Source organism: Aotus nancymaae, unplaced genomic scaffold, assembly GCF_030222135.1.
Source record: "Aotus nancymaae isolate 86718 unplaced genomic scaffold, 86718_ANA_hifiasm-v0.15.2.pri h1tg000040l, whole genome shotgun sequence".
Lineage (NCBI taxonomy): Eukaryota > Metazoa > Chordata > Mammalia > Primates > Aotidae > Aotus > Aotus nancymaae.
This window is the reverse complement of record NW_026988454.1, coordinates 80716589-80732763: the sequence shown is the minus strand read 5'-3', so window position 1 is coordinate 80732763 and position 16175 is coordinate 80716589. Positions and strand designations below refer to the sequence as shown.

Sequence of the window (16175 nt, the reverse complement as noted above, 5' to 3'; positions counted from 1 at the left end):
TCCCTAGAAATCACTCATGATGCTGCCAAACCCTCTGGTTATTGTGGCCAAATCCCCCAGGAGAGAGGCTGATGAACTTTGTCTCTTGAAATGCACAGAGTCCTTGGACATCCCTGGGAGCTCAACCATGAGAATCAACTTAGTTTTCTCCCCCTCATTAGGGTTCAGAATTAAAAGTCCACCTTCACAGGCAGTAAGATAATATAGATAAGTGACATCATTACCCTGTTTCAGATGTTAGCATGTCTAGGTGGGTTAGGGGTGATTTGAGACCACAAAACCTTGTGCCAGGCAGTGGAATTCCCAGGCCAGATGGAGACATTTGATTGCCATGTTATGATCTTCTCACTGAGTGTAAAGGCAATCTTGTTTCATTTTGGATTCTTTCTTCTGTTGCTATCTTATAAGGGCACTTTGAGTTTCCAAGCATATAATAATTTTTGGTTAGCTTTTAATCATTGACTTCTAGCACAATTCTGTGATTAGAAACCTTCTGTGTGATTGGATTTATCTGAAATATATTGAGATTTGCTTGATGAACAAAATAAATCAGGTTAATTTTTGTAAATGTACCATGCATGCTTAAAATCAGTGTAGCTCCAACACTTGTTCCCGAGATACAGGATGATGGATGGATGGCTCCATGGATGTGATGGAGATGGTTTACTCTTGGGACTTTCCACATCCTTCTGATGTTTTGTTGCTTAGAATATGAATGGCTGAGAGGGGCTGTGGAGCCTCCCACTGTGCTTGTGTGTCAGGTTCTTCCTTCCATCCTGCCATCATTTGTTTCTTATGTTTTGCAGCCAAGACTGACCATGAGAAATCCTGGGAGCTCAGGAAAGAAGAAGCTTCCTAGAAGCAGGGACAGGGAGCTGGTGGAGAAGACCAGAAGTCAGGTCTGTGAAGGTTGCAGAGAGCCTTGGGGGATGCATGGGGGGCTGAGATGGGGAAGGGGCATTGGAGGTGCTCTGTGGAATGTCCACTGTAAGGTAGCACGTTCTGGGGCTGGGGATTGGTGGAGAGGGAGTATAAAGTCCAAGGGTTGCTTAGGCAGTGCCCAGACAGGAGAAGGTTTGGTGGAAACCAGAGCCCTGCTCTCTAATTCCTCCTGAGCCTCCTGCTTTCTTGCCCCACATGCCCTGTTGCTTCTCTGATAGACTTTCTCCCTGACTTGTAGCTGAACCTCCCACTCATCCTTGAAGACTTAGTTTTAACCAGATCCTTTCCTAGACTCCCTCCTCCAGGTACCCAACATCCCCACTTCCCCTCCATCTCATCCCCCTCCCCAACTCAGATCTCACCCCCCCATCCCCATCCCCTTCCCTCCCCCAGCCCTAAACCACCCTCACCTCTGTCCTGGCCTCCTCAGAGTGCCCTGACAGGACCAGGACATGCAGGTGCGGTGGCTGCTCTTTTGGCTCCTCCTGCTGGGGTTTCCCAGCCATCAATCCACATGTGTGAGTAGACACTGGACTTGTGGGGTTTCTTCCTTGTTATTGGGCTGTGTCATGTGGCAAATTACACAGTGCAGTCCTGTAATTTCAGTGCTTTGGGGGATTAAGGTGGGCAGATCACTTAAGTCCAGGAGTTTAAGACTAGCCTGTACATCAGAGACAAACCACACCTCTACAAAAGATTCCAAAAAAGATTAGTTGGACTCCCACTGCTCTCTTGTCTCAAACAAAATGAACAAAAACAAAGTGAAATGTCATTTGAGTTTTGTGTCATCTGGTTTGATGACTTTTTAGAAACTCTGAGTCATCTGTGTCTTCTGCTCTTGGGGGCTACCTCCAGGAAGTCTGTGTCCAGTCAGTGTGATGGGAGCTGAGAAGCCCATCAGATGGAGAGGAAAGGGCTGCACCTGCTGGGAAGTTTGCAATATGGGAGTTGCTAGGAGTGACATGACCAGGATGTGAATGAGGACTGTATTGTCCTTTGTTTTGTAAAATGTGTATGGTGCAGATCATTGATTGACCCAAAGGAGAAAGGGTCTTAAAGTCCTTATGTTATTCAAATATAAAGAAATGTTAGGCCAGGTGTGGTGGCTCACACTTGTAATTGGGAGACTGAGGCCGGCAGATGAGTTGAGGTCAGGAGATCCAGACCAGTCTGACCAACATGGTGAAACCCTGTCTCTACTAAAAATATAAAAATTAGACAGGCATGGTGGCAGGCACCAGTAATACCATCTACTTAGGAGGCTGAGGCAGGAGAATGGCTTGAACCCAGGTGGTGGAGGTTGCAGTGAGTCAAGATTGTGACATTGCACTCTAGACTGGGTGACTAAGTGGGACACTGTCTCAAAAAAAAAAAAAATGAATTCTTTTGTGATTTTTTTTTTTTTTTTTTTTTAGAGACGGAGTTTCACTCTTGTTACCCAGGCTGGAGTGCAATGGCATGATCTCGGCTCACCGCAACCTCCGCCTCCTGGGTTCAGGCAATTCTCCTGCCTCAGCCTCTTGAGTAGCTGGGATTACAGGCACGAGCCACCATGCCCAGCTAATTTTTTGTATTTTTAGTAGAGACGGGGTTTCACCATGTTGACCAGGATGGTCTTGATCTCTTGACGTCATGATCCACCCACCTTGGCCTCCCAAAGTGCTGGGATTACAGGCGTGAGCCACCACGCCCGGCTGTGATTTTTTTTTTTTGAGACAATCTGTCCCTCTTGTCTTCCAGGCTGGAGTGCAATGGCGTGAACTTGGCTCACTGCAACCTCCACCTCTTTGGTTCAAGTGATTCTTCTGCCTCAGCCTCCTGAGTAGCTGGGATTCCAGGTGCCTGCCACCACACCTGACTAATTTTTGTATTTTTGGTAGAGATGAGGTTTCACTATGTTGGCCAGGCTGGTCTGGCTCTCCTGACCTCAAGTGATCCACTAACCTCAGCCTCCCAAAGTGCTGGGATTACAGGCATGAGCCACCACACCTGGCCTTTTTGTGATTTTTTTTAGATCATCAGCTATTGTTAGTGTTAATGTATTTTATGTGTGGCCTAAGACAAGTTTCCTTCTTTCAATATTGCCCAGGGAAGCCAAAAAATTGGATATGCTTGCTTTTCATCAATTAAAAAAAAAAAAAAAGCCACTCTACATTTGGAATGCCTAAAAACACTACCAGACATGCAAAAAACATAAAACTGTTAATTCCAATCTTTTTTGAAGCAGTGAAATCCCCTGGTAATATTTGAGGGATGTGATTACCACTTTGAGAAGGTTGATAGTTTCTAAAAATTACAATTTTTAAATGAAATATTATAAATGTCATTTACCTTTTCATTATTTCAATTATTATTATTCCAGGTGATCTTTTTCCACCTGATTATTTGTATCCTGGGCATGACTTTCTTGGCATTCTGAGGATGCCTATCACTATGTGTTTCCAGGAGTTTCAACAGTTGGCCTTTTCCTCCAAAAAATTAGCTTGTGTGAGAGTATACTAACTTCCTGTAGAGGTATACGTGTAATCACAAATAAGAAGAAATTATTTAAAACAATTCATGATTCTGGACTTTATTATAATATTGGGTTTTACCAAAAACATCAGGGAAATGATTTCTTAGCATAAGAATTATGAAAATATCTGCCATTTACATTATGAAAATTAAATAGGTTGGTGTTTGTTTAATAGAATGTCAATAGAGTTTTGGGTCAAAAGTGTTTTTTGTTTTTTTTTTTTTGGTGGAGTCTTGCTTGCGATCTCGGCTCACTGTAACCTCCACCTCCCCAGTTCAAGCAATTATCCTGCCTCAGTCTCCAGAGTAGCTGGGACTACAGGTGTGCACCACCGTGCCAAGCTAATTTTTGTATTTTTTAGTAGCGATGGGGTTTCACCATGTTGGCCAGGATGGTCTCGATCTCTTTACCTTTTGATCTGCCCTCCTCAGCCTCCCAGAGTGCTGGGATTACAGATGTGAGCCACTGCACTTGGCCAGTATTTTTTTTTTTTTTTAACCTTTGTGCTCTTTATCAGAAATGGAGTATGAAGTTTTTTCACTTAAATAGGAAATTCTGTCTAAACTTTTCTTCTTCATAATTCTATTGTACGGTTGGAAGGAAGGCTTTTACTCTCCCCCTCTGAAAGTTCAGTGCAGAAATGAACTAACAACAGACAGTTTAGCAGAAGAAAAACATAGAACAGGCATAAACATGGGAGCCAGCCAAAAAATGAGACTGCAAGAAGGTTCAGATGGTTCATGCTTAAGGACCACTCTCTTTTTAGGAGAGAGGGAGATAGATGGAGATGGAGGCAACTTATAAGGGTAGTAAGTGATTTTTAGGGGAAATGAAAGAGCCCAAGGACCAAACAGTTGGCCTGAGACAAACTTCCTCTGAGATCATAAAGAAGATGTAACAAACTGCAGGAAAGTGAAGGACAGAGCTGCACTGCCTCTCATGATGCAGAGAAAGTCCCAGAAAATCTGTTGGAATTACCCTTCAGAGAATCAATGGAGAGTGTGTCTGCGCAGGGTAATTTTGAATGACATCACTCAAAGTGCATGTTTCCGGTTGCAAGTGGAGAGGGATCAGTATGTCCAAAGTCTGTACTTGATAGGAATTTTGCTGCTAAGTTGTGCCATCATTTGAACCATTTTGTCCATTGGTTAAATTGAGCTGTACATTTTCTCTTGCCATTCATGACAGTAAAAATGTGGTTGGGGGCTGACCCTCCTTCTGAACAATGATTCAAGAAAAAAGCACTAATCCCACAATGCTGTTTTATATTCAAGGGAAGAGGAAGTATGTTTTATTTTTACAACCTACATAATTACCCTCCATTCAAGACTGCCTTTCAAGATATGTAGAAAACAGAAAATAGATGAATTATGAAGAAATCTAGGCACATTTAACAGTGTCTCTTCTTTTTTTTTTGAAACCAAATTTCAGTCTCTGGCCCAGGCTGGAGTGCAGTGGCACAATCTCAGCTCACTGAAACCTCTGCCTCCCAGGTTCCAGTGAGTCTCCTGCCCCAGCCTCCCAAGTAGCTGGAATTACAGGTGTGCAATACCTTGCCTGGCTAATTTTTGTATTTTTGGTAGAGATGGGATTTCAGCATTTTTGTCAGGCTGGTCTTGAACTCTGAACTCAGGTGATCCACCACCTCAGCCTCCCAATATGCTGGGATTACAGGTGGGAGCCACCATGCCCTACTTTATTTAACAGTCCCTACCCTACTTAGTCCTGAAAAGAGAATTATTAATATAAATTGTGGGAAGTGTTTTTTTTTTTTTGACAGAGTCTTGCTCTGTCACCCAGACTGGAGTATAATGGTATGATCTTGGCTCACTACAACCTCTACCTCCTGGGATTAAGTGATTCTCCTGCCTCAGCCCCCACCCTCAGCAGCTGAAACAATAGGCAGTTGCCACTATACCCAGCCATTTTTTGTATTTTTAGTAGAGATGGGGTTTCACCATGTTTGCCAGACTGGTCTCAAACTCCCAATCTCAAGTGATCCACCTGCCTCAGCCTCTCAAAGTGCTGGGGTTACAAGTATGAGCCACCGTGCATGGGGATGGGATGTTTTTAAATGTACTACTTCTGAATTTAACTCCAAGGTAATTTGTATTACCTGGGAGTTCAAATCAGAAGAATCAAGTTCTACAAAGAATTTAAAAGATGTTCTTTCAGGCTGGGCGTGTTGGCTTTTTCAAATGGCCCCTTCTGCAAGAAAGGCTCTTGACAACTGAGTAAGTTTTGTTTGTTTGTTTTCCTTGCTTTTGGGCACAGTCAGTGAGTTCAGGACATGGATGTATTTTTGTCCCTACAGCTCTGTGCTCAAGTCTTGGATAGGGAGATGGCAGAGAGGAAGGCTGCCTACAAGCAGCACAGATAGGTCATTGTGATAGATTTTTTTTTTTTTTTTTTTTGAGCCAGAGTCTGGCTCTGTCACTCAAAAGGAGTGCAGTGGTGCAATCTTAGCTCACTGCAACCTCCACCTCCTGGGTTGAAGCAATTCTTTGCCTCAGGCTCCTGAGTAGATGGAATTAAAATCATGTACCACTATGCCTGACTAATTTTGTATTTTTAGTAGAGACAGTTTCTCCATGTTGGTCAGGCCACTCTCAAACTCCTGAAATGAAATGATCCACCCACCTCAGCCTCCCAAAGTGCTGGGATTGCAGGTGTGAGCCACCTCACACAGTTGTGATGGTCATTTTTAAGGATTTTTTTTTTTTTAAGATGAAGCTTTGAGTGTCTAGTAAAGAACTTGGTGTTTTAATTCTTCTTCAAGTCAATTCTTTCTCTGTCTTCTAGATGGCAAATGAGGAAAAAGAAGAGTGTCAGAGAGACACATGAGTAAGGAGCTGGCCAAGAAACACCTGGGCCTAGACAACCCTTTCTGGTGAGGTAGGAGCTCCCATCAGGGCAGCCACTTAATTTCTACTGCACAATCCACACACCCTGCTTCTCCTTTGGGTGGTGAGGGCTCGGGTGGGGTAATTGTCATGTTTCCTGGAAAAAGTTCCAAGCACTTATGAAGAGAACAGTTGTCCCTTTGGGTGGCAGGACCTCATTTTTCTCAGGTGCCCTAGCTGAATGCCTCTTGGCTGGTTCCCTGTGAATGGTGGAGCTCAGGCCCCTCCACTGACTGTGGACATTGCCCCACCCTGAAGTCTTGGTTACTTTTAACTGCTAAGATGAGCCTGCAAGGCAAATGGGCCAGCTCCCCTTCCCACCTTGAGTCAGTGTGAAGGCTTTATTTTTCTTTCATTTGATAAAAGTAACAACAATAGCATTTTAGAATGGGAGCTGTAAGTGCTGATGAGAGCAGAGATTTTTGGGCAATGTCTTCATGGATCAATAAAACAGTACCATGAGATCTGCTTTAAGAAAAGAAGCATTTATTTACACTCTTTGGAACTTCCTTTATTCTTTTTGCTTGCTTAAATTGTTTATTGTGAACTATGTAACTCCTTTAGTAAGCTAAATTTCTATGTAATGTTACTCTTTAACATTTGAAGTGTGACCCTAAAACTTTCCAATTGATTTTTCTTTTTTCTTTTCTTTTCTTTCTTCTTTCTTTTCTTTTTGAAAACCTTGCTCTGTCACCCAAGCTGAAGTGCAGTGGCATGATTTTTGCTCACTGCAACCTCTGCCTCTTGAGTTCAAGCAATTCTCTTGTCTCAGCCTCCCAAGTAGCTGGGAGTACATGTGCCTGCCACCATACTTGGCAAATTTTTTCTTTTTGTATTTGTAGTAGAGACAGAATTTCACCATGCTGGCCAGGCTTGTCTCTAACTCTTGACCTCAAGTGATCTGCCTGCTTCAGCCTTCCAAAGTGCTGAGATTAAAAGTGTGAGCCACCAGAACTGGCCTCCATTTAGTTTCTGTAGCTCTTAGCTTTTCTCATGACTGTTGGTATCAGTATGTTATTTTCTGTTCATAAATATTGACAATGCCTGGTGATATATGGAGGTTAGATTCATTGTGATCCACAGATTTTTTTTTTTTAGAGATGGGGTTTCTCCATGTTGGTCATGCTGGTCTCAAACTCCCAACCTCAGGTGATCCACCCATCTTGGCCTCCCAAAGTGCTGGATTACAGGTGTGAGCCACTGCACCCAGTCAAATCCACAGAATTTTAAATGACCCTATAGCTTGAAGAAAAGGAGCAGTGCTGCTCCTGTCCTGGGCCTATAGATGTTCTTCCCATCCATGGCTGTTTCAATTTTAATTTTGAGTCTGTGCTCCCATGATGGGTGAATTCTTTTGATATGTATGGGGAACCCTTGATTTAAAGTTCCTTTCCAACTGGTTAGTGCCCTACCTGTCCACAGACTGTTGAGAGTTAAGAAAACCCCTGTGCCAGGGCTCTGCTGTGTCTTCCTCAAGGCTGAGGCCCAGAGGGCTCCAGGCTCCTCTGAGACATCTGGTCAATAAACCCTGTGACTCTGGTAAGGGACCTGAGTGTGGAAAAGAGAGTGAGATGGCAGTGGAGGGCATGGAGGGTTTCTTATCCTGAACAGAACATGCAAGCCAGATTTAGCCCCATTCCCTTCTCTGGCCCAGCAGATTCAGGACCTCATTCAGTTCCCGTGAGGAACAGCAGCTGTGTCCCAACTGGAAACACAGAGAAGACAGAGGTAAATGCTGGAATAATTTTCACTCTGCCTGTATCAGGACACTGTAATCTTTTCCTCCATCACCTTCCTCTGGCCTGGCATCTGCTCTGTGGGTACTGTGATACCTTTTCTGTCTTGACTTTTTCAGAAGCAAAATCTTCCCCACAAGCTTTCTGGCTTCTCTATTCCCAGCTAGTTATCTTGAGTGGACTGACCTCCACTGCTGTAGGTCTCATGGCCCAGTGTACCCAGACTGATATCTTTTACTCAAGATGTTGTGGGGTCTGTTTCTGAAATATGTGGGGGTTTCTTTTATTTTGCTGTGATTTTGTTTTCTTCTATAAAGTAGGTGATTAACAGTTGAAGTATCTGCTATATTCCCAGAAGTGATAAAAGTGAAAACTCATTAATCCAACATTAATATGTGCTTTGTGCAATTTTAAATGCTCCTTGACAAGTTCAATTCCATAGTTCATCACAGTCCCATTCCTGTTGATAACTGTGTTGTACAAAAACACCTCCCCCCACTTTGGTTGTGCCCTTGATCTAATATTCTAAGTGTCAGAGTTTCCATATTTGTAATAGAAAATATGCCTTGACTGTGAGTTAGTGAAAGTGAATGTAACCTATTACCCACAGCGATGATTCCCGATGAAGGTCTGAAATGATGCTCAGCTATGCTTGTTCTCATGTGGCCTCTGTACTTTCAACAGCTGTCAAGTCCAATGATTACATGTGATGGGAATTGTACACTTGAAATCAAACACTTTTCTGAAACTTGCATTTTTTTCAGAATTCCCACATCATTGTTCCATGGACAATAGTATTATTTATGTCAAAATGCACTTAAAATTTGTATTACCTGGGACTTAAAAGAAATATTCCAGCCATGCCTAACTGACTTCAGTATGTCAGATTGTTCTGTCAGAAAACCCTCTCTAAGTTCCCCTGCATGTCTTAAGGAATCCACACTTCTCCAGAGCCATTTGTTTTCACAGGGGGCACCCCCAGAGTGAAGAAGATCCTTTGTCAAGAAGGGGAGCAGAGGGGAAATGAGAGGGTCCTGCAGGCAGAGCTGGAATCAATTCCCACTCTGCCTCCTGCAAGCTGTGTGACCCTGGGCACATGCTCTCCTTCCTCAGGGAGCCTCTGTTTTCTTAGATTTGGAGCAGGGTGGTCACACTGACTTGCAGAGTTCTGAGAATCAGAGATAGAACATAAAAGTCCTGGAGAACGTTCTCCAAAAAGAAGCTGTAACACGTGTGGACAATCGGTTTTTCATGCCTCTCTTACTCGCTGTTTATCTGATGCAAGGAACATGCTCTGGTGTTGGTGGTAAGGGAGGAATGAGGATAGACATAGACACTCCTGTGTCTGAAACCTGCTTCTTCCTTACTGTGTTATGACTCTGTCTTCCCTGAGGCAGGCCCCCAGCCTGCCTACATTTGCAGACAGACACAGTGGCATGTGGAGAAAACAGTTTGTCCCAGTGACTATTCTTCACTCCCCAGCTGTCAGCGGTACTTAGTGGAAGGGTGACTTCATGACACTGATGCTGCTATTTTGAAACCTGGAGGATGGAAAGGTGCAAAAAACTATCAGCAGCAACATAAAGTGTAGCCTGTGTTGTTGGTGGTGTTTCTGTCCATCAAATTAACATATTTCAAAACACTTCCTCCTTCTTCCTGCAGGTTAATATGGCTGCAGCACAGCATCATCATTGCTCAGGATTGCTCTACTCACCCTACATCATGGCTGACCCTTCAAGACCACTGTTGGGTTGCTGGTCACCTCCTCTATCAGGGTGTCATCTGGGAGCTCAACCATTCCTATCAGCTAGAGGTATTCTGGGATCTCTGACAACTCCTCGACTCCAGTGTCCACTAGGACCTCAGCCACCTTCTTCAGATGATAATTTTGGGAGACTACAGACACCTACACATGAATGTCTTCTGGCACCTCTACCACCTTCCTCAGCCAATGGTTTTCTAAGCCCATACACAACACCACTCAAGTGTCTTCTGGTACTTCTGCCACCTTCTCCAGATGATGAGTTTTTGAGACCACAGACACCTACACATGAGTGTCTTCTGTTACCTCTGCCACCTTTAGCCAATGATTTTCTGAGCCCATACACAACACCACTCGAGTGTCTTCTGGCACCTCTACCACCTTCTCCATATGATAATCTTTGGAGACCACAGTGTCTTCTGGTACTAATGCCATCATCTCCAGCTGATGATTTTCTGAGACCACACACACCTTCTATCCAGTGTCCTCTGGGATCTCAACCACTTTCTCCAACTGATAATTTTTTGACATTACAGGTAGCTCCACCTTTTGAGTGTCCCTTGGCACCTCAACTACCTATTTCAATAGACTGCCTTCTGGTATCTCTTCACCTTCTTGATTATTTTCTGAGATCACAGACACCTTCACCTGAGTATACACTACTACCTCTACCATCGTCTTCAGCTGAAGATTTTCTAGGACCCAACACACTTCAACCTGAGTGTCCTCTGGTATCTCTACCACCGTCTCCAGCTGAAGATGTTCTAAGACCTCACACAACTCCACTTGAGTGTTCTCTGATATCTTTACCAGCACCTCCAGCTGAAGATTTTCTGAGACCACACTCACCTCCATCCAAGTTAGATCTGTTACCTGTACCATCTTCTTCAGCTAATGATTTTCTGAGACCACAGGCAACTCCACCACTGGAGTGTTTTCTGGCACCTCAACCTCCTATTTCACTCACGTGTCCTCTGGGACTTCAGCTACCTACTTCACTCAAGGGTCCTGTGCCACCTCAACCATCTTCTCCAAGTGAAGATTCTCTGAGACCACAGTCACCTCCTCCAGTCAAGTGCTCTCTGGTACCTCCACCATCTTATCCAGCTGGTGATCTTCTGAAACTGCAGAAACCTCCAGCAATCGAGTGTCCTCTGGGACCTCCTTTATGTCTTCCAGCTGTTTGCTTTGTAGGACCCCCACCGCCTCCTCCAGCTGCATCTCTTATGGGACTTTATCCACCTCATTCAGTTGTCTGTCTTGAGTTACTGCAACCACCTCATCCTGCTATCTGTCCTGGGGGACCCTGTCCACCTCATCTACCTGTCTGTCCTGGGGCATCCCATTCACCTCATCGAGCTGTCTCTCCTGGGGGACCTCATCTTCTTCCTCCAGCAGTGCAGCCTCTGGGACCTCAGCCTACTTCTCCAGTTAATGGCCTCTGGAACCTCAGCCACCTTCTCTACCTTGGTGGCCTCCCTTAGCTATCACCTTCAAATGAATCTCCTCTAGTACCTAAATAATCTACTCATGACCTCTCAGCCCTCAGCCAGATCCTTCACCTAGATCTTATCTAGTACTTGAGCCAGCTCCTTCACTTGGATGACCTGCTCTCTCAACCAACACTCAACCTTTTCCTGAGTATCCTCTGAGACTTCAGCCCCCTCCTGTAGTCACATGGCCTCTGAGACCTCGACCAACACCTCTAAATGTGTCACTTGATGTGTTGATTTGAATGGTATAAAGTAATTTGTAAAAAAAAATTCATCTTTTCTTTTATCGAGTGAATAGAAAGAAATGTCACAGATGGTACTGCAGGGCTTTTCAGTACAAGGGTAACACTGGCTGAGATCCTGGTCACATTTCTCAAGTTGCTGAGAGTACACAGTTGGTTGCATTATTTATTCTTAATGTACTTGGCAGCAGGTATCTCTTGTACATAAAGACAGATTTTTTATTTTTTGTGGAGACAGAGTCTCACTGTGTCACCCAGGCTGGAGTGCAGTGGTGCAATCCAGGCTCAGTGCAACCTCCAACTCGAGGGTTCAGGTGATCCTCCCACCTTAGCCTCCAGAGGAGCAGCTGGGACTACAGTCACACACCACCATGTTTGGTTTTTTTTTTTTTTTTTTGAGCCAGAGTCTCGCTCCATTGCCAGGCACCAGGCTGGAGTGCAATGGTGTGATCTTGGCTCACTGCAACCTCCACCTCCCAGGTTCAAGCAATTCTCTTGCCTCAGCCTCCTGAGTAGCTGGGACTACAGGCACACCACCATGCCCAGCCAATTTTTTTGTATTTTTAGTAGAGGCGAGGTTTCACCATGTTGGCCAGGATGCTCTCGATCTGTTGACCTCGTGATCCACCTGCCTCAGCCTCCCAAAGTGCTGGGATTACAGGCATGAGCCACTGCACCTGGCATTTGGCTGTCTTTTATTTATTTTTTCTTTTTGGGGGAAAGAGCCTCACTCTGTCGCTAGGCTGTAGTGTGTGCTATAGCTGGCCTGGAGTTAGAACCTAAGCAATGCCATTTTATACAAGATAAAGCTGTTTTTCCAAAAATAAGTTGTAACTGCTGCCCCGTTTTCCTTGCAATAACTGCTGACTTTGGCTTCTGTGAATAAAAACAGCTAGCTTGCTCTGAAAAATGCTGATTGAGAAGAAAAAGGAAAAAAAATTTCTATTGTAATGTTTAACTTGAAGCCCACTATGTAAAGCTGCTTGCCTTTGCTTATCAGAAACTGCCAGAAATAGCTTCTGTAAAGTTGTTTGCCCTGCATCCCCTCAGCCTCTTGGTCCTAGGATGTGGTTTTTCAGCTTAAAAACTCTGCTACCCCTGAGCTTGGGGCCATGGGTTGGAGAGACGTGAGTTCTCCGTGGCCACTGGCAATAAAGACCCTGCAACTTGGCATACTTTTGTCTAGGTGTTAATTTTCTATACTCACTCTGGTATAACAGTGCAGTGGCACCACCTCTGCTCACTGCAACCTCTGCCTTTTAGGTTAATGTCATTCTCCTGCCTCAGCATCCCAAGTAGCTGGGACTACAAGTGCATGTCATCATGCCCAACTAATTTTTTGTATTTTAGTAGGACAGGTTTTCAGCATGTTGGCTAGGACAGTCTTATCTATTGATCTCATGATCTGCCCACCTTGGCCTCCCAAAGTGCTGGGATTACACACATGAGCCACAGTGCCCTACCTTTTTCTTTTTCTTTCTTTCTTTTTTTTTTGAGATGGAGTCTCACTTTGTCACCCAGGCTGGAGTGCAGTGGTGCAATCTCAGATCTCAGCTCACTGCAACCTCCGTGTCCCAGGTTCCAGTGATTATTCTGTCTCAGCCTCCTGAGTAGCTGAGACTACAGGTGCATACCACCACACCTGACTAACTTTTGTATATTTAGTAGAGACAGGGTTTCACCATTTTGGCCAGGGTGGTCTGAAATTGACCTCAGGTGATCCACCCACCTCAGCCTCCCAAAGTGCTCAGAATACAGGTGTGAGCCACTGTGCCTATCTCTCTCTCTCTCTCTCTCTTTAACTTTTTGTAGAGACCATATTTCACCATGTTGCCCAGTCTGGTCTCAAACTTCTGGACTCATGCCATCTACCAACTTAGGCCTTCCAAAGCACTGAGATTACAGGCGTGAGCCACCAGCCCAGCCAGAGGTTGTTTATAGAAGCCAGAAATAGCAGTTTTGCAGGTGCGTATAGAACCTGGGCCACATGGCTGTCTCTGTGAGTGATGGCACCCATCCCTGACTTGTAGGGCATCCTGTGTCTTCCAACAGAGATATCCACATCAAAGGGCACAGAGCTTGTGACCACCCACAGTGGAAGCACAAGTGAAGGGACCCAGGGTGCAAAAGAAGGAGACTGAATCTCCTAGGAATAAACAGGAGGCTGTGGAAGAGAAGGCTGAAGTGGGTTGGTTTCACTTGAGATTTGTGTAACTCAGGTGGAGCTGGAAGGCTCCTGACTGGGCAAGCAGTGTGAGCAGGAGCATGGAGGCTGAGTGAGGGCCCCACAGAGCCACCATGGAAGAGTTCAGATGGCTTGATGTGCACAGGGAATTATGCCCCCAGGACTTCCTCATTGCCCTCCTGGCCTTAGTCCATTATCTGCAGGAATGGTGATTCTTTCCCTGGGTGTATGAAGGCTCTGAATCAGGGTGAATGAATGCCTAGATCTCTGGGAAATTTAACTTGGTTCCATCAGGGGACCCTGTCTTCCCTTGATTTTATGGCCCCAGGAGACTAACAATGAGGATAGGTCTGGTTTATTGGAGCCACACCTTGGTCTTCAGAATCAGGTCAACTCTAGAGGGGAACTCAAGGCTAATCCTGAGCTATTCTGGCATCATCTTATCCCCAGCAATCTCTCTCCCCCCCAAGACTCCCAGCTTTGCCTCTCCCAAACTTGGCATGCAAAATCCTCCCCCTTCACTGTGTCCCTGCTACCTGAGCCCAGATGCCAATTCTCAGTGGGGCTCAGAGCCACAGCTTACTCAGAAATGAGCTGGGACTGATGTGGTTATGAGGTCATGGTGAGGACAAGGAGACCAAGCCCATGAGGAAAGCATCTTGCAAAATAGCTGCTAAAAGGGAGAACCTCATCCCTCCCACTGGTTAAATAAAAATATTCCCACTCAAAAGATCAGCAAAATATGTTCATTGAAGTTTACTAACCTTAGTGTGTAACAGTTCAGGCCCCGGGATTTCCAATCTCTGTTTCAAAAGATAAAAAGAATAGCCTCTGTGTCCAAGATTAAAATTAAGATTCTTATGAGATGAAGAGATTATGGGAATGCATACACAGTTAAACTCTGAGATCTATATCTGTGATACGTAGATAATTATTCTTTATGACATACAGACACATATGCAGTCACACATGGAAGTATTCAGTAGGTGCACAGGTATTTTATAGAAGACAAAATGTATATTGGGCAAAAAAGATCACATGGATATAATCCAAAAAATTTTTTTTCACTATGGAAATGCTTTAATAATGGTGTCTGTACAGCATGGGATGTAGACAGGGAAAACAGCAAGTGCACACACAGCAAGTCAGGCCAGAGGACAGGCTGGGAGTGAATGAAGAGTTTTCACCACTTCCTTGCCTTCCCCAGTGACTGGAGGCTCTAGGCCACCTCCTCCTTGAACTTGTTCTCTTCCTTGGCCATGGCATCCTGGTACTGTTGGTATTTCAACACCAGGTAATTCATGTTGCTCTTGGCCTTGGTGAACTCCATCTTTTCCAGGCCCTCGCCTGTGTACCAGTGCAGAAAGGTCTTGTGTGGAAACATGGCTGTGAACTTCTCTGAGATGAACTAGAACACCTCTTGGATGGCTCTGCTGTTGCCAATGAAAGTGGTGGACATTTTTAGCCCTTGGGGAGGGATGTCACAGACAGCCATTTTCTCATTGTTGGGGATCTACTCAGCAAAGTAGCTGCTGTCTTGTTTTGGACATTAAGCATTTGCTCATCTACCTCCTTCATGGACATGCAGCCCCTGAACATGGCACCCATGGTCAGGTAGCAGACATGGTGGGGGTTACAGGCTGCCATCCTGTTCTTGGCATCCAACATCTGCTGGGTGAGCTCAGGCACTGTCAAGGCTTGTGACTGCTGGCTTCCCTGGCTGGTCAGCAGGGCAAAACTGGGTATGAAGAAGTGCCAGTGGGAGAATGGAACCACATTCATGGCCAGCTTCTGCAGGTCAGAATTGAGCTGGCCTGAGGAGCACAGGCAGGTAGTGACCCCACTCATGGTGGCAGACATCAGGTGGTTCAGGTCACTGTAGGTGGGTGTAGCAGCTTTAGGGTTCTGAAGCAGATGTCATAGAGAGCTTTATTATAGATGCAGTAGGTCTCGTCTGTGTTTCCAATGAGCTGGTAGATGGAGAGGATGGCATTGTTGGGCTTCACCACTCTGTCTGACACCTTGGGTGAGGGCACCACACTGAACATGTTCATGATCCTGTCTGGGTACTCCTTCCAGATCTTGTTGATTAGGAGGGTACCCATCCCAGACCCAGTCCCCCCACCCAGGGGGGCCTGGCCACTTTGCTGCTTTATTTTGTATTTTCTAATATACTTCTGGATTCAATATGCATTTCTTAGTTTTATGTTCAGATAACTTTGTGTTAGTTACTATATACCTAACAAATGTTTTCTTTCATTTATTTAAATTGTTTAGATTAATAAAGGGCCAGGTGAGGTGGCTTACACCTGTAATCCCAACACTTTGGGAGGTGCAGGTGGGTGGATCATGAAATCAGGAGTTTGAGACTAGCCTGACCAACGTGGCAAAACCACG

General features: G+C 44.9%; 1 pseudogene; it reads right to left on the bottom strand.

The window, feature by feature from the left end:
* Nucleotides 1-14997: 14997 nt before the first annotated feature.
* Nucleotides 14998-15901, bottom strand: LOC105734460 (tubulin beta-4B chain-like; annotated as a pseudogene).
* Nucleotides 15902-16175: the final 274 nt, after the last annotated feature.